Here is a 24,887-nt window from a genome sequence, read left to right as displayed (position 1 = left end):
AGCAGTGCAATTCCTGGTATCTATCAAGTGAACACCATGATGGATTGAACCCACTTCGTGCTCCTGTTCAGGTGCCTATGTTTTGATTTGCCAGTATCCCAGAGAAGCAGCCCATTGCATCCAATGCCAGAACAGAAGCCAGGGATTGCAAAAGACCATATTTTTTTTTGTAGCAGGGCGATGTAGTAACTTTGAAATACTGATCCTTATTAACATATTGGTGTGCACAATGCTTGCTTTTGGCATCTGAGCATTGATGGGATTATTTTAAATCCATATTAAAAATTACTCCAAAGCAGGCAGACTGCTGGAACCCAGAAGACTAGCCTGAGCAACACAGTAAAACCCATCTCTACAAAAATTAGCTGGACGTGGTGACCCATGCCTATGGTCCCAGCTACTTGGGAGGTTGAGGTGGGAGGATCATTTGAGTAAGAGGATGAGGCTCATTTGAACAAGAGGATGAGGCTGCAGTGAGCCATGATCACACGACTGTACTCCAGCTTTGGCAATGGGAGTGAGATCATGTCTCAAAAAATGAAAATAAAACAAATTACTGATATTTAACTGGGCACAGTGTTCATGCCCGTAATCCCAACATTTTGGGAGGTTGAGGCAGGAGGACTACTTGAGGCCAGGAGTTCAAGACTAGCCTGGGCAACACAATGAGACCCCGTCTCTATTAAAAAAAATTTCTTTGGCCGGGCATGGTGGCTCACACCTGTAATCCCAGCACTTTGGGAGTCCGAGGCAGGCGGATCATGAGGTCAGGAAATCAAGACCATTCTGGCCAACATGGTGAAACCCCATCTCTACTAAAATACAAAAAATTAGCCGGGTGTGGTGGTGCGTGCTTGTAATCCCAGCTACTTGGGAGGCTGAGGCAGGGGAATCTCTTGAACTGGGAGGCAGAGGTTGCAGTGAGCTGAGATTGCACCACTGCACTTCAGCCTGGCAACAGAGCAAGACTCCATCTAAAAACAAACAAACAAAACCCAAAAACAAACAAAAAACAAACAAAAACTTTGGGAGGCCAAGGCGAGTGGATCACCTGAGGTCAGGAGTTCAAGACCATCCTGACCAACATGGTGAAACCCCATCTCAAAATGCAAAAAAAATTAGCTGGGCGTGGTGGCGGGCGCCTGCAATCCCAGCTACTCAGGCAGCTGAGGCAGGAGAATTGCTCGAACCCAGGAGGTGGAGGTTGCAGTGAGCTGAGATCACACTGTTGCACTCCAGCCTGGGCGACAAGCAAAAAACTCTGTCTCAAAAAAAAAAAAAAAAAAAAAATTACCATTCTAGCATAGAGCTTTCCAGAATTATTTCTTTTTCCTTTTTCCTTTTTTTTTTTTTTTTTGATAGAGTCTTGCTTTGTTGCCCAGGCTGGAGTTCAGTGGCTCAATCACAACTCACTGTAACTTCGGACTCCTGGGCTCAAGCCATCCTCAGTCTCCCAAGTAGCTGAGATTACAGGTGCATGCCCCTATGACCAGGTAATTTTTATTTTTGTAGAGATGGAGGTCTCACTATATTACCAAGGCTGATCTTGAACTTCTGGTGTCAAGTGATCCTCCCTCCTCGGCCTCCCAAAGCACTAGGATTACAGGCATGAGCTACCACTCCCGGGCCCATAAATGCATTTTTAATGCATATCAAAAGTACTATGTGTATTGTTTTGTGACCTGCTTTTTCACTTAACAATATCTTGCAGGCAACTTTCCATGTAATAAATTTATTACTACATATCCGTTTTTGGTTAATGCATAGAACGATGTACTGTATACTTTATTTAACGAATCTCCTATAGATGATCACTAAGTATTTTAGGTAGTTTCTTCTGGTCACCCAGAACAAAGACCTCCCTCAAGACACTGTATTTTTATTTTATTATTATTGTTTTTAGACAGAGTCTCACTGTCACCCAGGCTGGAGTGCAGTGGCACAATCTTGGCTCACTGCAACCTCTACCTCCTGGGTTCAAATGATTCTCATGCTTCAGCCTCCCAAGTAGCTGAGATGCATGCTACCACACCCAGCTAATTTTTGTATTTTTAGTAGAGGCAGGGTTTCGCCATGTTGGCCAGGCTGGTTTCAAACTCCTGACTTCAGGTGATCCACCCACCTTGGCCTCCTAAAATGCTGGGATTATAGGCATAAGCCACCATGCCCGGCTGGCAAGATTCTTTAAAAATGTAAGAAAAACTCATTCAGATTTCCTCAAGGAACAGGAGGGTGCATTAAAGGATGTTTAGTCCATAAATCAAAACTGGAACCATAAGTCCATCTTTCAGGACAAAGCTCTATAAACCAACTATTCTTTATGACACTTCTTTTTCTTTTCCAGACTCAGTCTTGCTCTGTTGTCCAGGCTGGAATGCAGTGGTGTGATCTCAGCTCACTGCAACCTCCACCTCCCGGGTTCAAGCCATTTTCCTGCCTCAGCCTCCCCAGTAGCTGGGATTACAGGTACCTGCCACCACGCCCAGCTAAGTTTTGTATTTTTAGTAGAGATAGGGTTTCACCATGTTGGTCAAACTGGTCATGAACTCCTGACTTCAGGTGATCTGCCTGCCTCAGCCTCCCAAAGTTCTGGGATTATAGGCATGAGCCACTGTGCCCGGCCTCTTTCTGACACTTCTGTCTCTCCTCTTTTCTTCACGTCTCCCTAATTTTCTCTTCTTCTTCAGAGTTTTTGCTTCCTCTCAACTTCCACTTGTACAGAGCTTTGACTTGGCTTGCTCTAGCCTCTTATATTTGACATTCTTTTGGTTTCCGTCCCATATTCTCAGTCAGTAGAACTTCAGATATTTTTATCCTATACCCAGAGGATGATCTTCTACACTCCATTTGAGATCCCCTGGTGTAGAAGTGAAATAAGTAGCAAGAAATGGAGGTGAAGACATAAGTGGGGGCCAGATCATAGAAAGCTCATATTAAAGAGTCTGGATTTTTACCCAAGAGTAAGAGAAAACCACTAAAAGGTTTTAGAAATATTTATGATTTAGAAAGACTTTTCTGGCTAAGTGTGATTGTGCCTGCAAGTCTGTAGATGGCAGGAAGGCTACTTGAGAGACTATTGCAACAATTCAGATGAGAAGCACTAGAGTCCAGGAAACATCCCAGAAACAGTTTTTAACTTGGACAATTGTATCAGTGCTGGGGGCATTCCCTGAAACAGGAACTCTGGAGAAAGGATGAGCTTACAAGTCGTTTCTATAAGGCAGAAGATTTTCCAGTTGAAAGAAAAATTACACATTACTTCACTAAGTCCTTGAACATCTTCATCTGATAACCTCAGACCTTTTCTACTCTCAAATTCTATTCAAGAGCTGTTTGGGGTTGTGGTTGTCTTAAGTCTTAAACCATGGAACTAATTTTTACTCCTCTAGCTTTATCCTTTGTCATAATGAAATACATTTTCTTGACTGAATAACATGTCATGCCTTTTACCTCCTCCTGCCAATGTGTGACAGCTATATAAGAAAAAAATACTAAAAAATTTTTTTGATAATCCATTCTCAAAGTGTGATCTTTCCCTGTGTTCCCCCCACCACCCCACTTTTTGTTCTTTCTCTTTCTCCTCCTCTTCTTCCTTCTGGGAAGTGGTTCTGAAGGAACAGTCATCTGTCTAGACTGTTTTTTATTTCTAGAAAATATTAGGTGGATGACTGATGCTTCAGAAAGACAGGTTCTACAGAAAAAGGAAGCAAGATTGCTGGTGTTTAGTCAACTAGCTTTACAACAAGACACAAACAATTCCCTTGGTCTAGTAGTAGAACAGTAGGTATAGGCCTGGAAAGTTTCATTCATCATGCCTGTTGTTCCTCACATCTGGACCTGCCTTTTATTCCTCAAGACGAACTTATCCTAGCAAGACTGATGGCCAACTCTCCTGAGCATTCTCGAAGCTGAAGCAGGATACCTCTCTCCACTGTCTTTCCTCCTTTTCCTCTCCCACTTGAAGATAATTGTTGGGAAATTAAGTCTAGGAATTTACTACCTTGAAACATTACTTTTTAAAATATATGTCTTAGCTATAGTATTATTTATCTATAACTTTGGCTAAAGTAGTAAGACCTGATCCATCTCACCTAAATCTATTGAAATGTGTTCCCCCAAAACCCTATCAAAGGATTTACAACTTCTGTCTCTTACTTACGACTCCTTTAACTATTGTGTATATATCTTAGAGTTTTTCTAAATGGATACATGGAAACACCATTTCCCTGGAATAGAGGCTCATAAAAATGATGGTATAGGCCAGGTGCAGTGGCTTATGCCTGTAATCCCAACAGTTTGGGAGATCAAGGTAGGTGGATCACTGAGGCCAGGAGTTCAAGACCATTCTAGGCAATACAGAGAGACCCTGTCTCTACAAAAAAAGTTTATTTTTAGTTAGCTGGGCCTGGTGACACACGCCTATAGTTCTAGCTATTGGGGAGGCAGAGGCAGGAGGATTCCTTGAGCCCAGGAGTTTGAGGCTGCAGTGATCCATGATTTGCTGATGCACTCCAGCCTGGGCAACAAAGCGAGGACCTGACTCTAAAAAAAAATAATTAAATAATTTTACAAAATTTATGGTATAGGAAGTTGGGTCCATGAACAAACCATTTTGGGAAGCACTTCATTCTCTACTTTCCTCTTGAAGATTCATAAATTACATTAAGACATTAAAGACTCTGACAAGTTTTGTAAAAAATAAACCTATTAACTTTTTAAACAGCTTCACTGAGGTATAATTTTTTTTTTCTCTTTTTTTAGATGGAGTCTCACTCTGTTGCCCAGGCTGGAGTGCAGTGACGCGATCTTGGCTCACTGCAAGCTCCGGCTCCTGGATTCATGCCATTCTCCTGCCTCAGCCTCCCGAGTAGCTGGGACTACAGGTGCCTGCCACCACACCCAGCTAATTTTTTTGTATTTTTAGTAGAGACAGGATTTCACCGTATTAGCCAGGATGGTCTTGATCTCCTGACCTTGTGATCCGCCCACCTTAGCCTCCCAAATTTCTGGGATTACATGTGTGAGCCACAGCACCCAGCCGCTGAGGTATAAGTTACATACCATAATGTTCACCCATTTAAAGTGTATAATTCAATGATTTTTAGTATAGTTAGAGCTGTGCAACCATTACTACTATCTAATTCCAGATTGTTTCCATTATACCAAAAAGAAATCCATAGGCAGTCACTCTCCATTCTTCCTCCCCCTAGGTCTAGGCCTACTTTTTGACTCTATGGATTTACCAGTTCTGGGCATTTCATATAAATGATATCATATTATATGTGGTCTTTTGTGATCGGATTATTTCACTTAGCATAATGTGTTTGAGCTTCATCCATGTTTTTAGCATGTATCAATACTTCATTACCCTTTTATTTGTTTTTTTTTTTTTTTTTTGAGACAAAGTCTTGCTCTGTCACCCAGGCTGGAGTGCAATAACGTGATCTTGGCTCACCGCAACCTCCACTTCTCGAGTTCAAGCAATTCTCCTGCCTCAGCCTCCTGAGTAGTTGGAATTACAGGCGCCTGCCACCACGCCAGGCTAATTTTTTTTTTTTTTTTTTTTTGTATTTTTAGTAGAGATGGTGTTTCACTGTGTTCGCCAGGATGGTCTCAATCTCTTGACCTCATGATCCACCAGCCTCGGCCTCCCAAAATGCTGGAATGACAGACCTGAGCCACCACACTTGGCCAATGCGTGTCTTTTCAAAGAATGTATTACTCTCGACTTGTGCACAAGTCTTGGCCTTTATTTTCTAGCTCTGCAAAGTACTGTTGTTAACCCAGCACTTATATACATGCTTATCACTTTTATTATCCATTTTAATAATAGAGATCACAGAAAAGTGAAATACAATGCAAAACAAATCCCAGCCCAAATTTGCAAACACTAAACATGGGTAAGAGGCCAAGTGAGCTGCTAGTCTCTCATTCAACCTTATGTTCCTAGCGCAACAAGCAGCAGCAGTTCTGTATCACAGTGATGTTATAGAACCTGTAGCCAGTCTAGGCCCTGTGATTCATGTTCCCTACATATCTGATTGTATCTAGTTTGCAATGTAGAGGAAATGTCTATAAATGTAAGTTGCTATGGAAACATAGAGAAAGAAATACTTAATTCCTTCTTGGAGGTACCAGGGGGATTGAAGTTCAGGGAAGGTTTGTAGTTCAGGGAAGGTTGCCCATTTGATCTGAGTTTTGAGTAAGGAGAGAATGTTTGTAGGTATATAAGTGGGGACAGGCACATCAAGGTAAGGATACATCATGAAGAAACAGGAAACATTGCTGTGAAAGTTTAGAGAATGGAAATTAAACTGTCATGGCTGAAACAAGCTTTTTTGAAAGCCAATTTTCAAGTAAGTTTTAAAATAATGTAAATGTATATGTATTCTGTTGTGTAGAGCTAGTATATCTTATATCCTAAGAACAGGCGTTGTTGTTCCTCAATCACTTCTCAATGATTTATTTTGATAATTTTACTCACATTAATCTGCATTCATTTTCTTCCTATTAGCCATTTTTCTCTAAGAATTACTATAATTTACAAAAGGTACTGGCAGTCTTTGATAAAAATATCTGTGTACAGTCATTCACGTGTTCTGGGAGCTGAAAACTGAGCTCTAAGCGAGATATCTAGATGTTGGCATGTCCTTCAAGGAACTCCATGAACCTGGGCAAGTTGTTCAACTTGTTTTGACCTCAACATTTTTCATGGGTAAAACAGATGATCTCTAAGATCCCTTCTACTATAATGATCCTTTCAGATGGTGAATTGTGAACTAAGCAGCCTAATGTCCTATCTGGATAGGAGATTTGTCTTACATGCCTGGAACAACACAGAAATTAAAATATTTATGTCCTAAGAAAGGGTCTCTCAGGTAGAGACTCTTAGACAATGATGAGGCAAGGCAAATAACCTCGCGCTTAAGTACATGATAAACTGCTGCCCGTGCTAATCTGTCATTAAAGTTTGGTTAAATTAGAATCAGAAATTTGTAGACATGAGCAGTGCTATTTTTTTGTTGTTGTTTTGAGGCAGGGTCTTGCTCTGTCACCCAGGCTGGAGTGCAGTGGTGCAATCACAGCTCACTGCAGCCTCAATCTCCTGGGCTCCAGTGATCCTCCCACCTCAGCCTCTGAAGTAGCTGGGACTAAAGGCGTGCATCGCCATGCGCAGTTAATGTTTTTAAAAAAAATTTTAGAGATAGGGTCTCGATATGTTGCCCAGGCTAGTCTTGAACTCTTGGCCTCAAGTGATACTCCTGCCTTGGCCTCCCAAAGTAGTGGGATTACAGGATTACAATTGTAGCGGGATTACCACAATTGGCCACTGTGCTTTTTTAAAAATTGTAGTAAAAGGCCAGGCACAGTGGCTCATGCCTGTAATTCCAGCACTTTGGGAGGCCAAGGTGGGCGGATCACTAGGTCAGGAGTTCAAGAGCAGCCTGGCCAACATGGTGAAATCCTGTCTTGACTACAAATACAAAAATTAGCTGGGCATGGTGGCATGCACCTGTAATCCCAGCTACTCGGGAGGCTGAGGCAGGAGAATTGCTTGAATCCAGGAGGCGGAGGCTGCAGTGAGCCAAGACTGTAACACTGCACCCTAGCCTGGGCGACAGCGAGACTCAGTCTCAAAAAAAAAAAAAAAAAAATTGTAGTAAAATACACAGAACACGAGTTTTACCATTTTTAGGTGTACAATTCAGTTGTATTATGTACATTCACAATATTGGGTAATCATTATCACTAACTATAAATGCTATACTTTTGTGTTTTGTTTTTCCTCCCTTAGTTTCCTTTAGATAATATTATTTTATTTTTTTTTTTATTTTTTTATTTTTTTATTTTTTTTGAGACAGAGTCTCGCTCTGTCGCCCAGGCTGGAGTGCAGTGGCCGGATCTCAGCTCACTGCAAGCTCCGCCTCCCGGGTTTACGCCATTCTCCTGCCTCAGCTTCCCGAGTAGCTGGGACTACAGGCGCCCGCCACCTTGCCCGGCTAGTTTTATGTATCTTTTAGTAGAGACGGGGTTTCACTGGGTTAGCCAGGATGGTCTCGATTTCCTGACCTTGTGATCCACCCGTCTCGGCCTCCCAAAGTGCTGGGATTACAGGCTTGAGCCACCGCGCGCAGCCGATAATATTATTTTAAATAAGTCTTCTCCCTCATCTCAATGAAAAGAAAAGAAACATTTTTGGCTGGGTGCAGTGGCTCACGCCTGTAATCCCAGCATTTTTGGAGGCCGAGGAGGGCGGATCACGAGGTCAAGAGATCAAGACCATCCTGGCTAACATGGTGAAACCCCGTCTCCACTAAAAAATACAAAAAATTAGCCAGGCATGGTGGCAAGTGCCTGTAGTCCTAGCTACTCAGGAGGCTGAGGCAGGAGAATGGCGTGAACCCAGGAGGTGAAGCTTGCAGTTAGCCAAGATCGCACCACTGCACTCCAGCCTGGGCAACAGAGTGAGACTGCATCTCAAAAAAAAAAAAAAAAAAAAGAAAAGAAACTTTTTCGTATCACCATTACAGTGGTTCTTTTTCTTTTTCTTTCTTTCTTTCTTTCTTTTTTTTTTTTTAAAGAGGTAGGAGTCTCACTATGTTGCCCAGGCTGGATTCAAACTCCTGGACCTACACAATCCTCCAACCGGAGCCTCCAGAGTAGCTGGACTATGGCATGTGCCACTGCATCAGGCTACAGTGGTTCTTAACTTGGAGATACTTTTCCCCCTCAGGGGACATTTGGCAATGTCTGGATACTACCGATATCTAGTGGGTATAGGCTAGCAATGTTGCTAAACATCCTACAATGTACAAAACAGTTGCCCTCTTGCCCCCCGCCCAACAAAGAATTATCTAGCCCCAAATGTCATTAATGTTGCTTTTGTGAATCCTTCCTCTTTCAGAATCAATCTGGGGCTCTATGCCTCTCACTCTCAGCAATGGAGAGGCATGGTAGTAATAAGATTGGAAAAGTTCTGAAACCCAAGTAAACACAGCAAGACTCAGGCAGATAAAGAGAAGAAACCAAATAAGGATGAACTGTGAACATTAACTCCTTTTCTCCTAGTGATCCCCTCATTGTGTTGCTCTCTAATTCTATGTTAGTGGTCATTTTATAACTGTTCCTGTAGTATAATATTTATCAACAGCATGACCACAATGGTAAAAGGACAGGACCAAGATGCAAGAGGCTCAAACAGTGAAAGGCAGTGTTTAATTACTTCTTCCTTTGGAATGAGTTCTTTCTAAGAAGCAGTCTCCTCTTGAAATTTGACTTCTATTGTACCTTGATCATTGGCATCTGACCCTCAGTTTCCTGGATATGCTAGTAATATGTCTGGTCCTGATTGTGACTTGTTTGCAATCTTTTTCCAAGAGGAATATTAGTTTGGTTAGTAGTCTCAGTGGAACTCCCTACCAGAAAAAAAAAAAAAGCAGTAATTCCTCTTACAAGTTCACTCTTGGCTGGGTGTGGTGGCTCACGCCTGTAATCTCAGGACTTCTGGAGGCCAAGGCGGGAGGATTACTTGATCTCAGGAGACCAGCCTGGGCAACATGGCAAAATCCTGTCTCTACTAAAAATACAAAAATTAGCTGGGTGTGGTGGTGTATGACTGTGGTCCCAGCTACTTGGGAGGCAGAGGTGGAAGGATCACTTAAGCCCCGGGTGGAGTTTTTTGTTTGTTTTGGTAGTTTTTTTTTTTTTTTTTTTTTTCATGCATGAGCCACCACACCTGGCCAATTAGACCAGTTTTTAAATTTCAAGACTTTGACTCCTCATTTTAAGACTATAAGTCATTTTGACCCAGACCTATATTAGAAATGAGCTGAATTGTCCTAAGACCTAAACATGGGGAAATGGCCAGGTTGTGAAGTTCCGTACTTAATGTTTCATGAAGTCTCAAATGATTGCTGCTAAGAGAGGATCCTAACTTTTGATCCAATGAGAAATAATTTGCTCATAGAATGAGGAACAGAGGTAACAGAGTGGGGAGGTTCCCGGGATGCAGCCTGCCTTTCCTCCCTCCCCTCCCAACAAAAGAACAGAGGTAACTACACCGGCAGTTCCCAAATTGTGCTCCATGGGACAATAATGCCTAGAAAGTCAGCAAGTGTTAAGACAAAAATGGGGGGGTGGGGGAGGTTAAAACCAGGATGCAAACTAATTATTAGGTTCCCTAAGTGAAAATGTCAGTGCTCGAAGAAGTAGACCTTAATTAGAATGCTTTTTCAACATAGTTTCCTTATTTCTCACTCAAGGTAACATTCAGTAATTGCTGAGTATTTCCCGCACTGGCTTATCAGCCATCTGCTCCTGGTAATCTTGCTCCTAGAATTTTGTCAAAGTTCCAACCAGAATTAGAGATTGACCCTGCCCTTCTCAGTAAGACCCGACCTGATTTCTGCTCCCTGCTCCCCAGGTTATCTGCCTTCTTCTCGTTTAATCAAGAAGATTGATAGGCCGGGCGTGGTGGCTCACACCTGTAATCCCAGAATTTGGGGAGGCTGAGGCAGGCGAAGTACTTGAGCTCACGAGTGAGACCAGACTGGGCAATGTCTATTAAAAATACAAAAACTTAGCTGGGCGTGGTGGCAGGTGCCTGTAGTCTCACCTACTTGGGTGGCAGAGGTGGGAGGATTACTTGAACCGGGAGGCAGAGGTTGCAATGAGCCGAGATTGAGCTGCTGCTGCACTGCAGCCTGGGCAACAGAGCCAGACCCCGTCTCAAAAAAGTAACAAAAAACACAAGATTGATAGTGAAGACATCCAATTATAAAGTATAACTTTTCCTTCTCATTTGGAGCACTAAAAGGTAAGCATCTTCTCGTCTCCACTAGAAATATTATAAAGTGGTAAGCATTTTTGTAATATGGTAGTGTATTTGATATGCTCTTTCCTTTCCTCTGATATAATTTATATGCTTTATTTTGTGGAAAAAGAACAACTTAAGGTTTACCTGATACATTATTTTCCCAGTGACTGCTTAGCTCTCCAAGTGATAGTTAATGATGTTCACATATTCACAGGCATGTGGCCACAGTTTCACCCTGCTATTCAACACCTACAAAGTTAATAGGTTTCCTTATACATGAATATTCATGGCAGCATTATTCGTAATAGCCAAAAGGTGGAAACAAATTAAATGTTTTCTAACTGAATACTTAACAAAATGTGGCATATCTATATATTGGAATATTATTTGGCAATAAAGAATAATGCAGCCTGGATTTCATATTATTAAAGTCAATGTTGGCCAGGCACGGTAGCTCACGCCTGTAATCCCAGCACTTTGGGAGGCCAAGGAGGGCGGATCACAAGGTCAGGAGTTTGAGACCAGCCTGGCCAACATAGTGCAACCCTGTATCTACTAAAAAAAAAAAAATTTAGCCGGGCGTGGTGGCAGGCTCTTGTAATCCCAGCTACTCAAGAGGCTGAGGCAGGAGGGTCACTTGAACACAGGAAATAGAGGTTGCAGTTAGCCTAGCTCACGCTACTGCACTCCAGCCTGGGTGACAGAGCAAGACTCCATCTCAAAAAATAAAAAGAAAAATAAGTCAATAAGGTTTTAAAAATTATTTTTTTGGAATGTAAACGCTTGGAAACTTAAAGTCCAGAAATGATAACAGTAATGGAAAAGCTCCAGAGTGTGAAGTTAAAGGGCCACGAGAAGGGTTCAGGCTTGTTATTGTTCATTTTGATCAACCAATCTGTTATTATTATTATTATTATTTGAGATGAAGTCTCGCTCTGTCTCCCAGGCTGGAGTGCAGTGGTGCGATCTTGGCTCACTGCAACCTCTGCCTCCTGGGTTCAAGCGATTCTCCTGCCTCAGCTCTCTGAGTAGCTGGGATTACAGGTGCGTGCAACAATGCCCAGCTAATTTTTGTATTTTTAGTAGAGATGGGGTTTCATCATGCTGGCCAGGCTGGTCTCAAACTCCTGACCTTGTGATCCTCCCTCCTCGGCCTCCCAAAGAGCTAGGATTATAGGCGTGACCCACCGTATCCAGTCTCAATAAAAGTAACAACTTTTTAAAAATTAACAACTTTTTTTTTTTTAAGTAACAACTTTTTTAATTTTTATTTTTTTGAGATGGAGTCTTCTCTGTCACCTAGGCTGGAGCAGAATGGCATGATCTCGGCTCACTGCAAACTCTGCCTCCCGGGTTCACGCCATTCTCCTGCCTCAATAACAAATACATCTTTATTGTATTCTTTATTAAGCCACAATAACAAAAGCATCTTTATTGCTGCCATTACTGAAAAAAGAACTTATTTTTATTATTTTTTTCTTATATCTCAATTCTTCCCATTGAGACCATCAACTTTTAAATGCAATTTTTAGATAATGTGATTTTTTTTTTTTTTTTTTTTTGAGGCAGAGTCTCACTCTGTCTCACCCAGGCTGGAGTGCAGTGGCGTGATCTTGGCTCACTGCAACCTCTGCTACCCGGGTTCAAGTGATTCTCCTGCCTCAGCCTCCCTAGTAGCTGGGATTACAGGAGCCTGCCACTGCGCCTGGCTAATTTTTGTAGTTTTAGTAGAGACGGGGTTTCACCATCTTGGCCAGGCTGGTCTTGAACTCCTGACCTCATGATCCACCCGCCTCATCCTCCCAAAGTGCTGGGATTACAGGCATGAGCCACTGCGCCCAGCCAATAATGTCATGTTTTAAACCCAAGTAATGCAAATAACACAACAGTGCCTTTATTTGCTGCTTATTGAATTCTACCTTGTAATACTGTATCTCTCAGATTGTAAGCTCATTGAAGACAGGAACCATACCATTCATCTTTATATTTCATTTCTCCCTTGGCTTCAGAAAAAGAGTACCATGCCTAACACATAGGCACTGTATACTTTTTTTTCCTCAGTGCAATTGAATGGGAATTTTAAAATTATGGTCTTTTTCAAACTTTTTTTATTGTGAACTATAATTCTCAATCAGAAAGGCAGAAAAGAGCACAATACAAAAATGTATAGCTCGATGAATTATCCACAAAGCAAACATCCATGTAGCTATTACTCAGCTCAATAAAAACATTACCAGCAACCCTCTCTCAATCACTATCCCCTTTGTTCTCCCAAAGGTAACTATTATCTTGACTTTTGTAAACACATAAACTTAAACACTGTAAGTTAGTCTTGACTGGTTTTTAAAACTTACTACAAATGGAATAATACTGAACAGGAGGAGAAAACTTTGAAATATTCAGAGCTGAATGATTAAGGTGAGTAGTTTTTAGATGCCTGCCCCCACCATCTTCTCTCCCTCCCTACATGCCCCAGAAAAAGTAAACCCTAATTCCTTAGTTCTCTAAACCTTCTCATCCAAGAGACACTTACCCTAGAGCAGCCGCCTGCTGGAGCATCCCGCCCAACACACTGCAGTGCGAGGAGCTGCCCTGCTGCTACTGACTCCAGTTGACAGGGATCCATCAGGAAACTCCATCCAAGGACACTAATTGCGAATGTGTTCTTTTGTATCTAAGATTCACCCATAATGAATCCATAATGTTGTATATAGATTTGTACCTAAAATTCATCCATAATCATCCATAATGGTGTACATAGATTTAGCCTGCTCATTTCCAGTGCTGTATGTCATTCCATTGTATGAATACATCACACTACGTATTTACTCATTCTTTTTTTTTTTTTAGATGGAGTCTCGCTCTGTCGACCCAGGCTGGAGTGCAGTGGCATGATCTTGGCTCACTGCAAACTCCGCCTCCTGGGTTCACGTTATTCTTCTGCCTCAGCCTCCCGAGTAGCTGGGACTACAGACTCCTGCCACCACACCCGGCTAATTTTTTGTATTTTTAGTAGAGACAGGGTTTCACCGTGTTAGCCAGGATGGTCTCGATCTCCTGACCTTGTGATCTGCCCGCCTTGGCCTCGCAAAGTGCTGGGATTACAGGAGTGAGCCACTGCGCCTGGCCTCATATTTACTCATTCTACTGTTGATGCCATATTTGGGTTATTTCCAGTTTGGAACGATTACAAATAGCACCTCCATGAACATTTATATATATGCCTCTTGACATATATGTGTTCACTTTTGTACTGGGTACGTGAGGGTGGAATTGCTGGAAGTGCTGGATCACCGAGTATGCACCTTCAACCTTAGTAGAGAAAGTCAGACTGTTGTATCACTCCTGCCGGCAGTATATGAGAGTTCCCAGTGCTTCACACCCTTGCCAACAGTTATTATTGTGAGTCTGTTTAATTTTAGCTTTTCTGGGGATATACAGTATTATCCAATTGTGGGTTTTTGTTTGTTTTGTTTTGTTTTTTAGAGACAGAGTCTTGCTCTGTCACCCAGGTTGGAGTGCAGTAGCAGGATCACAGCTCACTGCAGCTTCAAACTCCTGGGCGGAAGTGAGCTTCCCACATCAGCCTCCCAAGTAACTGGCACTATAGGTACATGCCACCATACCTGGCTTTTTTTTTTTTTTTTTTTTTCTGTAGAGACAGAGTCTCCGTATGTTGCCCAGGTTGGTCTTTTTTAAAAATTTTTATTTATTTATTTATTTTTTATTTTTAGAGATGGGTTTTCACCATGTTGCCCAGGCTGGGTTTGGTCTTGAACTCCTGGGCTGAAGCGACCCTTCAGCCTCGGCCTCCCACAGGGCTGGGATTATAGGCATGAACCACCATGCTCAGCCCCAGTTGTGGTTTTAATTTACATTTTCCTGATTACTAATGAGACTGGGCAATTTTCATATGTTTATTGGCTGTTTGATATCCTCTTGTGAAATGCCTGTTCAAGTCTCTTGCCTGTTTTTCAATTGAGTTGTTCATCTTTTTGTTATCGATTTCCAGTAGTTCTTCATATACAGTATACTCTGGATACAAGCCCTTTGTCAGTTGTATCTGTCGTAAATTTCCTCTCCTTTTTGTGGCTTGTCTTCTCATTCTCTAAATAGTCTTTTGAAGAAGAGAAATTCTTGATTATAACACAGTCAAATTCATCAACTTTTTAAATATGTTGCTTGTTTTAGAACGCTTTCACTACACCAAGATCATACAGGTATTCTGTGTTATCCTCTAGAAATTGTATTTTTTCCTTTCAAATTTAGATCTACAATCTACATTGGATTGTCTTTTATATATGATGTGAGTTAAAGGTTGTTTCTTTTTTTCTTCCCAAGATTCTTTTTCAAATATCATAGCGTCATTTATTGAAAAGACTGTTCTTTCTCCCCTGCTCTGCAGTACGACCTTTGTTAAGAACCAAATGTTGATCAATACATGAGCTATTTCATTCTGTTTGTCTGTCCTTGTACCAACATCACACTGTCTTAATTGCTATAGCTTTAGACCATATCTTTATACCCAAGAGAACAGGCACTCCATTCCAGTTCTTCAGTTGGGTCTTGGCTATTTGTTACTTTGCATTTCTGTGTAATTTTTTGAATTAACGTGTCAAGTGGCACTTCATTTTTCTGTCCTAGTGCTGACTTTCAGCCGCTAAATTTCTGTGGGACTATAGTTATTTACAACTTTAACGACAATAGCACTTTGAAAGGACATGATATAGTGGGAAAAACATGGGCCATGCTATTAGACTTGAGTTTGAATTTATGTAATTCCCTATTAGTGTGGGACATGAAAATGGTAAAGGTTTGTTTTTATCTATTTTGATCAATTTTTAGGCCACAATAATAGAAACATCTTTATTGCTGAAATTAGGGAAAAAAAATAACTTTGTTATTGCAAATATGAGAATATCTTCTTCCCATTGAGATAATCACTTTTATAAGCACAAGTTAATTAGCTTCCCTAAATTCAGACTTGTTTGTAAAATGGGGATAAAAATAATTACTTTATGAGGAATGAACCTATGTAAATGTGCCTAGCACAGAAAAGGAACTTGATAATGGTGGTCCTTATATCTGTTCTCTCTTGGCTTGTCTAGTATGTTTTCCTGTACCCTTCTCAGTTGACTGAGAGCAGTGGCTCTGAGATGCTAGAAGTTTTTGCATAATAAGAGCCTAACTTTCAGAAATTCATATTATCTAAACTATGAGAGATTAGGGGTACATTAGATACATATTATCTAAACTGGGAGAGATTGGGGTAAAAATTATGTATGTGAATACATTCTTTATAAATATTTTATAAACTATGATGCATGTTTTAAATTTCACCATTATTCTTCTCTTCTCCCTCCTCTAATATTGGTTATAAATCATACAGAGTCTAGGTTTTGTTTCTATAATGCTCAATGCAATAAAAAGTCAGGCTTGTGACTGGATTGTTAACATTCAGCACTGCACGGGTTTGTTGGCATCATGATAAATATTTCTTAGTCCAGTTCAGAAATGTGTCAAAGCTATCATGACAATGCAGCAGACAATGTATCAGTCAGCTCTCAGAATCATTACCCACTTATCATAACTGTAACTTGTGCCTCATCTTTTTAACTTTAAACATTTGTACTCACCTAGAAACCAATTTAGAATGTTTTTCTTATTATCTTCTTTTTTTTTTTTTTTTTTTTTTGAGACGGAGTCTCACTCTGTCGCCCGGGCTGGAGTACAGTGGCCGGATCTCAGCTCACTGCAAGCTCCGCCTCCCGGGTTTACGTCATTCTCCTGCCTCAGCCTCCCGAGTAGCTGGGACTATAGGCGCCCGCCACCTCGCCCGGCTAGTTTTTTGTATTTTTTTAGTAGAGACGGGGTTTCACTGTGTTAGCCAGGATGGTCTCGATCTCCTGACCTCGTGATCCGCCCGTCTCGGCCTCCCAAAGTGCTGGGATTACAGGCTTGAGCCACCGCGCCCGGCCATTATCTTCTTACCATGCCCCCAGAATATATATATATATATATATATATATATATATATATATTTATTCAGAGACGGAGTTTGGCTCTTGTGGCCCAGGCTGGAGTGCAATGGGGTGATCTCAGCTCAGTGCAACCTCTGCCTTCCGGATTCAAGTGATTCTCCTGTCTCAGCCTCCTGAGTAGCTGGGATTACAGGTGTCCGCCACCATGCCCGGCTAATTTTTGCTATTTTTAGTAGAGGCAAGGTTTCACCATGTTGGCCAGACTGGTCTCAAACTCCTGACCTCAGGTGATCCGCATGCCTCAGCCTCCCAAAGTGCTGGGATTACAGGCGTGAGCCACCGAGCCTGACCCAGAATTTATATATTTTTTTAACTTGCAGAATGCATATCGTATAATGTAAATCATAAAGTTATAATGAATACCCATGAATCTAACATCTGTCATCCAAACATGTGCTCTTTCTCTATTCATGCTAACTGGCTTCTTATTTAAGGCTTTTTGAGAATTTGGCCTCTTTAATTTATCTTATTGGCTTAATATTCACTTAAAATATCCTCAAACAGTACAGACAGCTGCATACAGCTTCAATATGTGGTTATTTTGCAGCTCATTGATGCTATGAAATCTGTGAACATGTTTATTTAGTAAAATTGGCAAGCAGGGAGTTTTGTCTCCAATTCTATCTACACCTCTAAGTGTCTGTGTATAACTGTGACTGCATATGACCTCTTACACACACTCAGCAATGAATTCTTCTCTATGTATCTCTGTATCTCTTTCTTTCTCATTCTGTCTCTCAAACATACATATTCAAACACACACAGAAAGAAAAGGATATAGAAAAAGAAAACATGAAAACAGCTCCCAATCTGATCCATCTACCATCTGTACTTTCCTATCCATCACTCTGCAAACTTGGGCAAAATGCTCTCTCTTGTATTCATTTTGCTCCCTATTCCCTTATTCATGCTGGTTTGGAGACAAAGTGGGTGTGCAAAAAGGCAGTCCGCTATTTTCTGCGCCACGATTTCCCTTTTCAGTGACTCCATAGCTGCTGTCAGCTCACAGGAGCCATCATAGAGATGCTCTTTTATGGATATGGGGGGAACTCTGATTGAACACTTTGTAGAAGGTGCCCCACAGGGGAAGAGTGAATAGTCTGTCAGCCTATTCATTGTTTCTGCAATCCTGTCACCAGGGGGCAAAGGCAAAGTGCTCTGTCAAATGGCCCAAAAGCTTATCAGGGAGGGAAAGACTCAAGGGTTTACAGCATCTGAGCTTATAGAACATGCTCATTTAATTCATGAGACATTTCATTTTTTGTATTTTGCTCTTCAGTTTTAGTAACACTTATGCCTTTATGGTTGTAATCTTTTGCATCCCCCATCCTTTCTATAGATGCATATGTATATATCTGTGTGAATATGTATATATAAAATACACATCTATATAGCATAGTTCAGTTTAATAGGCATTTATTAAGTTATTATGTCTCATGCATCAAAGACACAAAGATGAATAAGATATGGATTCTGCTGGGCATGGTGGCTCCTGCCTATAATCCCAGCTACTCAGGAGGCTGAGGTGGGAGAATCACTTGAAGCCAGGAGTTCAAGACTAGCCTGAGCAATAGAGCGAGATCCCGTATCTGTTTTTAAAAATGTGGATTCTGCTCTCGAGGAGCTTGCAGTCTACTGGTATTTATCTTTCCAAAGAGATGATTGTATACATATGGACCATATTTCAGTTTTACTACATAAAGTATTAAAACCTAATAGGACTTTCCAGAAGGCACAGATCAGCCATAGGAAGCAGACTTAATTTGTGTATCATGTACATACAATTTAAATTTGTTATTTATTTTTTTGACAGAGTCTTGCTCTGTCACCCAGGCTGGAGTACAATGGCATGATCTCAGCTCACTGCAACCTCCACCTCCCGGGTTCAAGCAATTCTCCTCCTCAGCCTCCCAAGTAGCTGGGATTACAGGTGCCCACTACCACACCCAGCTAATTTTTTGTATTTTTAGTAGAGACAGCATTTCGCCAAGTTGGCAAGACTGGTCTCGAACTCCTGACCTCAGGTGATCCACCTGCCTCAGCCTCCCAAAGTGCTGGGATTACAGGTGTGAGCCACCGCATCTGGCCGAATTTTTTTAATTTCTGAAATAATTTTAGGCTTACAGAAGAATTGCAAAGATAGAATAAAGAGTTCTCATACACTCTTCATCTCAGACGTTAACCTCTTGCCGAACCATAGTACATTTATCAAAACTAGGAGATTAACATTGGTACAATACTATTAACTAAAAAATAGACTTTATTTGAATATAACCAATTTTCACTAACGCTCTTTTTCTGTTCCAGGATCTGATCTAGGATCCCACATTGCATTTAGTTGTCATATCTCCATAGTTTCCTTCAATTTCTGACGTTCCTCAGTCTTTCCTTGTCTTCAACTACCTTGACACTTTTGAATAGTAGCAATCAGGAATTTGGTAGAATTTTCCTCAATTTGGGCTGGTCTGGATATTTTCTCATTATTAGATTAAGATTATAAATTTGGGAGAAAAAATATCACAGAGGCAATGTGCCCTTCTCAATGCATCCTGTCAGGAGTACATGATGTTGACGTGTCTAATTACTGGTGTTAACGTCAATCATTTGGATAAGGTGGTATGTGCCAGGTTTCTCCCCTGTAAGGTTACTATTTTTTCTTTGTAACTAACAAATATTTTTCAGAAGATATTTTGGGGCTATGCAAACATCCAGTTTCTCCTTAAAACTTTACCCACTAATTTTTTGTTTTTTAAACCAACTTTTCTTTTCCTTTTTTTTTTTTTTTTTTTTTTTGAGAAGGAATCTTGCTCTGTCACCCAGGCTGGAGTGCAGCGGTGCAATCTCAGCTCACTGCAACCTCCGCCTCGCGGGTTCAAGCAGTTCTCCTGCCTCAGCCTCCCAAGTAGCTGGGACTACAGGTGTGTGCCACAACGCCCAGCTAATTTTTGTATTTTTAGTAGAGACAGGGTTTCATCATGTTGGCCAGGATGGTCTCGAGCTCTTGACCTAGTGATCCGCCCGCCTTGGCCTCCCAAAGTGCTGGGATTACAGGTGTGAGCCACTGTGTCCGGCCTTTAAATGATCTTTTCTTTTCTTTTTTCATTTATTTTCTTTTCTTTCTCCTAGAGACAGGGTCTTGCTGTGTTACCCAATCTGGTCTTGAACTCCTGGGCTCAAGTGATTCTCTTGCCTTGGCCTCCCACAGTACTAGGATTACAGGTATGAGCCACCACGCCCATCCTAATTAAACTTTTGTTTTAGAATAGTTTTAGATTTAGAGAAAAGTTGGCCTGGCCTAAATAAACTTTTCATTTTAGAATGGTTTTAGATTTACAGAAAGGTTGCAAAAATAGTACATTGTAGCCATTTTCCCCATTGTTAATATCTTCCATGTACATTTGTCACAACTATTAAACCAACATTGATACATTAAATTATAAACTGTACTTTATTTAGATTTCACTACATCCACTCATTTTAACATTCAATTGATCTTGCCTGTAGCAATTACTATTGTGGTTTTCTTTCTTTCTTTTTTTTTTTTTGAGATGGAGTTGTCGCTCTTGTTGCCCAAGCCAGAGTACAACGGTGCAACCTCAGCTCACTGCAACCTCTGCCTCCTGGGTTCTACCAATTCTCCTGCCTCAGCCTCATGAGTAGCTGGGATTACAGGCAGCCACCACCATGCCTGGCTAATTTTTGTATTTTTAGTAGAGACAGGGTTTCACCTGGCCAGGGTTGGCCAGGCTGGTCTTGAACTCCTAACCTCAGGTGACCCACCTGCCTTGGCCTCCCAAAATGCTGGAATTATAGGTATGAGCCACCGTACCCAGCCACTACCGTGGTTTTCTAACTGTAATTTTCTGTTTCCCTCATTTTTTCTACACCGTTAATTGGAATTCTTCTGCAAGGAACAATTGTTCCTTTTCTCCTATTTATTTATTTAGTCCTTTATCTATATCTGTATGGACTCATGGATATTTATTATATTCTTTGGCTTATAATAGAATGCTATCATTATGTATATATTTTTTAATAAGAGTTTAGCTGTGTTGCCTAGGCTGGAGTGCAGTGGTGCAATCTCAGCTTACTGCAACGTCTGCTTCCTGTATTCAAGTGATTGTCATGCTTCAGCCTCCCCAGTGGCTGGAATTACAGGCGTGTGCCACCATGCCTGGCTAATTTGTTGTTGTTGTTGTTGTTGTTTTCTAGTAGAGATGGGGTTTCTCCATGTTGACCAGGCTGGTCTCAAACTCCTGGCCTCAAGTGATTTGCCCACCTCGACCTCCCAAAGTGCTGGGATTACAGGCATGAGCTGCCACCATGCCCAACCAATTATATGGTTTTGTTGATCAAATTATTCCAGCTTTTGCTATTAGGAGCTTGTTCAGGTTAGCTCTGTGTCCTTTCGATACACTTACATCTCTTTCTTTTCTTTTTAGATCATTTTTATAAGTCTACATAGACACTGTCATCTAGGAAGCTGTTTATTAATTATATTCTTTAAATTAATTAAAATTATATTTTTATTTAATTTTCTTCCTCAGTTGGCATTTTAACTTTTTTTTCCTTATTTTTATTATCTAAACATTATAATTCTCCCAAATTACACTGAAGGATCAAGGCATGACAAATATACCAACAAGGGGGAAAGGATGGGACTTAAGTGGACAGGGATTGTTTTTTGTTTTTTTGTTTTTTGGGTTTTTTTTGCACGAGTTACCTGACCTCTCTAAGTCTCAGTTTACTCATCTGTAAAATGGGTGATAATAGTAGTAATATTTATATCATGGAGTCACAAAGATTAGATGATTAAGGTGTCATAAGATGGAAAAGTATTTTGTTAACTATAAAATTTTGTATAAATGTAATAGTGTTATCTTTGTATCATAGCACAAGGGCACTGTATCCTATCCCTTTAATTATTTGGTAGTGGTTGTTAAGAAAATGTTTTCGTGATTACACAGGGAGGCCTATTTAAGGAATCACAATGAACAATTGAAATTGTACTAGCCAAAACACTGAGCCTGGAACTGGATTAATGTATTTACTCAGATGCGGCCTCATTTCTATAACTCCATTCATTCAGAAAACCCAAAAATTATACTGGTAATAAGCATGACCCCTCTGTCTTTCAGACATAAAATGAAAGCTTTGTGTCTATTAAAATAAAAATATGCCAGGATCAAATTATTTTTTTCTCCAAAGCCATGTAATGTTTCCTGAATCAACACAAACTATTATGTAGAAACAATTCAAGTTGAAGAGTCTGCTGATTTGCTCAGTGTCGTCCTCCTGTTCATCAGTCAGGAGATTAATGGAGTACCCATTACATACAAAGAATACATGCTGCAAGCTCTACTTGGGAAGTAACAGATTTAGTACCAGCTCTTGAGGAGAATGATACCTACCCTATCATTTATGGAACCTGCAGCTAAAGAAAAAAATAATTTTAAAATGACCATCTCAGGCTGAGCACCGTGGCTCATGCCTGTGATCCCGACACTTTAGGAGGCAGAAGCTAGAGGATCGCTTGAGCCCGAGGAGTTTGAAACCAGCCTGGGCAACATGGCAAAACCCTGTCTCCACAAAAAATACAACAATTAGCCAAGCATGGTGCTGTGCGCCTGTAGTCCCAGTTACTTGGGAGGCTGAGGTGGGAGGATTCCTTGAGCCCAGGAGGCGGAGGTTGCAGTAACATGGGCCACACTGCTACACTCCAGCCTGGGCAACAGGGTGAGACCCTACCTGAAAAAAAAAAAAAAAAAAAAAAAAAAAAGATTTTCTTGGCCGGGCATGGTGGCTCACACCTGTAATCCCAGCAATTTGGGAGACCGAGGCAGGTAGATCACAAGGTCAGGAGATTGAGACACGGTGAAGCCCTGTCTCTACTAAAAATACACAAGAAAAAATTAGCCGGGCTTGGTGGCACACACCTGTAGTCCCACCTACTCGGGAGGCTGAGGCAGGAGAATCACTTGAACCCGGGAGGCGGAGGTTGCAGTGAACCAAGATCGCGCCATTGCACTCCAGCATGGGCGACAGAGCGAGAGACTGCCTCAAAAAAAAAAAAAAAAAAAGAAAGGAAAGGAAAGGAAAAAAAAGACTTTCTCAAATCAAACTGGAATCTAAGATTTAAGTGAGTGTAATAATGTTTGGGAGGCCGAGGCGGGCAGATCACGAGGTCAGGAGATCAAGACCATCCTGGCTAACATGGTGAAACCCCGTCTCTACTAAAAATACAAAATATTAGCCAGGCCTGGTGGCGGGCACCTGTAGTCCCAGCTACTCGGGAGGCTGAGGCAGGAGAACGGCATGAACCTGGGAGACAGAGCTTGCAGTGAGCCGAGATCGTGCCACTGCAGTCCAGCCTGGGTGACAGAGCGAGACTGCGTCTCAAAAAAATAAAAATTAAATAAATAAATAATATGAATACAAGGCCAGGTGTGGTGGCTCATGCCTGTAATCCCAGCACTTTGGGAGGCCGAGGCGGGTGGACCACGAGGTCAGGAGTTCAATACCAACCTGGCCAAGAGGATGAAACCCCATTTCTACTAAAAACACAAAAGAATTAGCCGGGTGGGCACCTGTATTCCCAGCTACTGAGGAGGCTGAGGCAGAGAATTGCTTGAACCCACAAGGCGGAGATTACAGTGAGATAAGATCGCACCACTGCACTACAGCCTGGGTTGTAGAGTGAGACTCCGTCTCAAAAAAAAAATTGTGAATACAGAGATATTTATGTAGGAGCCAGGAAAGGACAGAGTGAATTGAAAACCAAGATCCACGGAGAAGTGGTTTTCCTCTTTTTTGAATGGCCTGTTTCCTTGTTTCTCTCTCTCTTTCTTTTTGAGAGTCTGATGTCTCATTATGTACCCAAACTTTAGTGTTTGACTTGACCCAATTCTTGATGGATAAAGAACAGCAATGGAGACCAAATATGTGTTTTGTGGTGCAATGTTTGAAAGAAATTGAACATAGTATATCAGTAGTCCTTTTAAAAAAATGTCTGTTAATGACAGACAGGGCCCCTTCATGGTTGAGCAAATTTAAACTAGTCCAATAATTTATCATTAAATTTTTTGTGTATAGTAAACTCAAAATTTGGGCTAACATAATGATACCACCTAAAACCTCCAGCTTCTGATTCTAGACTCTCTCTGGGCCCTCTTCCCTTCTCCATACAGTCTTGCAGTGGTATTAGGACACTTGATTTTAAAAGGATCTGTAATACTATCTAGAAAGCAAAGAATACAGACCAGGAACTCAAACTGATTTATCAGAGAAGGCCAGAGCTTCTCCTCTCTCTCTTGACTCAGTTCTGTTCTCATAGGCCTTGCCCCTAGTTTTTATTATTTTCAGCACAAACACTATATGATTTGATCAACTTCTCAGATTGTCTGTAATTGTCACCTATCTGTCTTAGAAAAGTGACCTGTAGGCTGGGTGCAGTGGCTCATGCTTATAATTCAAGCACTTTGGGAGGCTGAGGTGAGAGGATCTCTTGAGGCCAAGAGTTCAAGATCAGCCTGGGTAACATAGCGAGATCCTATCTCTACAAAAAATACAAAACTTAGCTGGATGTGGTGACACATGCTTGTAGTCCTAGCTACTTGGGAAGCTAAAACGGGAGGATCACTTAAGCCCAGGAGTTCAGGGCTGCCACTGCACTCCAGCCTGGGCAATAGAGTGAGATCCTATCTCTAAAAATAGTTTTTTAAAAAGTGACCTATAGTTCACCCTTTCCTTAATTTCTATGGCTATAGAACTGTAACCCGGCTGCACTATGACATTTCAGCACTAAGTGGAGCCAGATGCCCAACTACCTTAAAATTTACTAATCGGCAGAAAAGTACAGCCTAGTTACCTGGAAAACCTGACTTGGCCATTGTGTTTACAGATGGACAGAACTGGAGTTATGTGCTACCTCACATATATTTGAATGCCCAAGAATCAGGGAATAGATACCATAGAAATAATTATTTTAGCTAATTTCACATGGTTAAAGAAAACAGAACAAATAAACACAA

At 41.2% G+C, this 24,887-nt stretch overlaps 1 long non-coding RNA gene across 1 annotated transcript; it reads left to right on the top strand.

Annotated features, from left to right (window-relative positions):
- Positions 1 to 6,985, top strand: LOC144329854 (uncharacterized). The gene is made up of 3 exons (XR_013395539.1): positions 1 to 71; positions 2,345 to 2,466; positions 4,762 to 6,985. It is a non-coding gene; the product is annotated as an uncharacterized LOC144329854 (long non-coding RNA).
- Positions 6,986 to 24,887: the final 17,902 nt, after the last annotated feature.

This window comes from Macaca mulatta, chromosome 7 (assembly GCF_049350105.2).
Source record: "Macaca mulatta isolate MMU2019108-1 chromosome 7, T2T-MMU8v2.0, whole genome shotgun sequence".
In the NCBI taxonomy this organism is placed as follows: domain Eukaryota; kingdom Metazoa; phylum Chordata; class Mammalia; order Primates; family Cercopithecidae; genus Macaca; species Macaca mulatta.
This window is presented reverse-complemented; position numbering and strand designations above follow the sequence as displayed.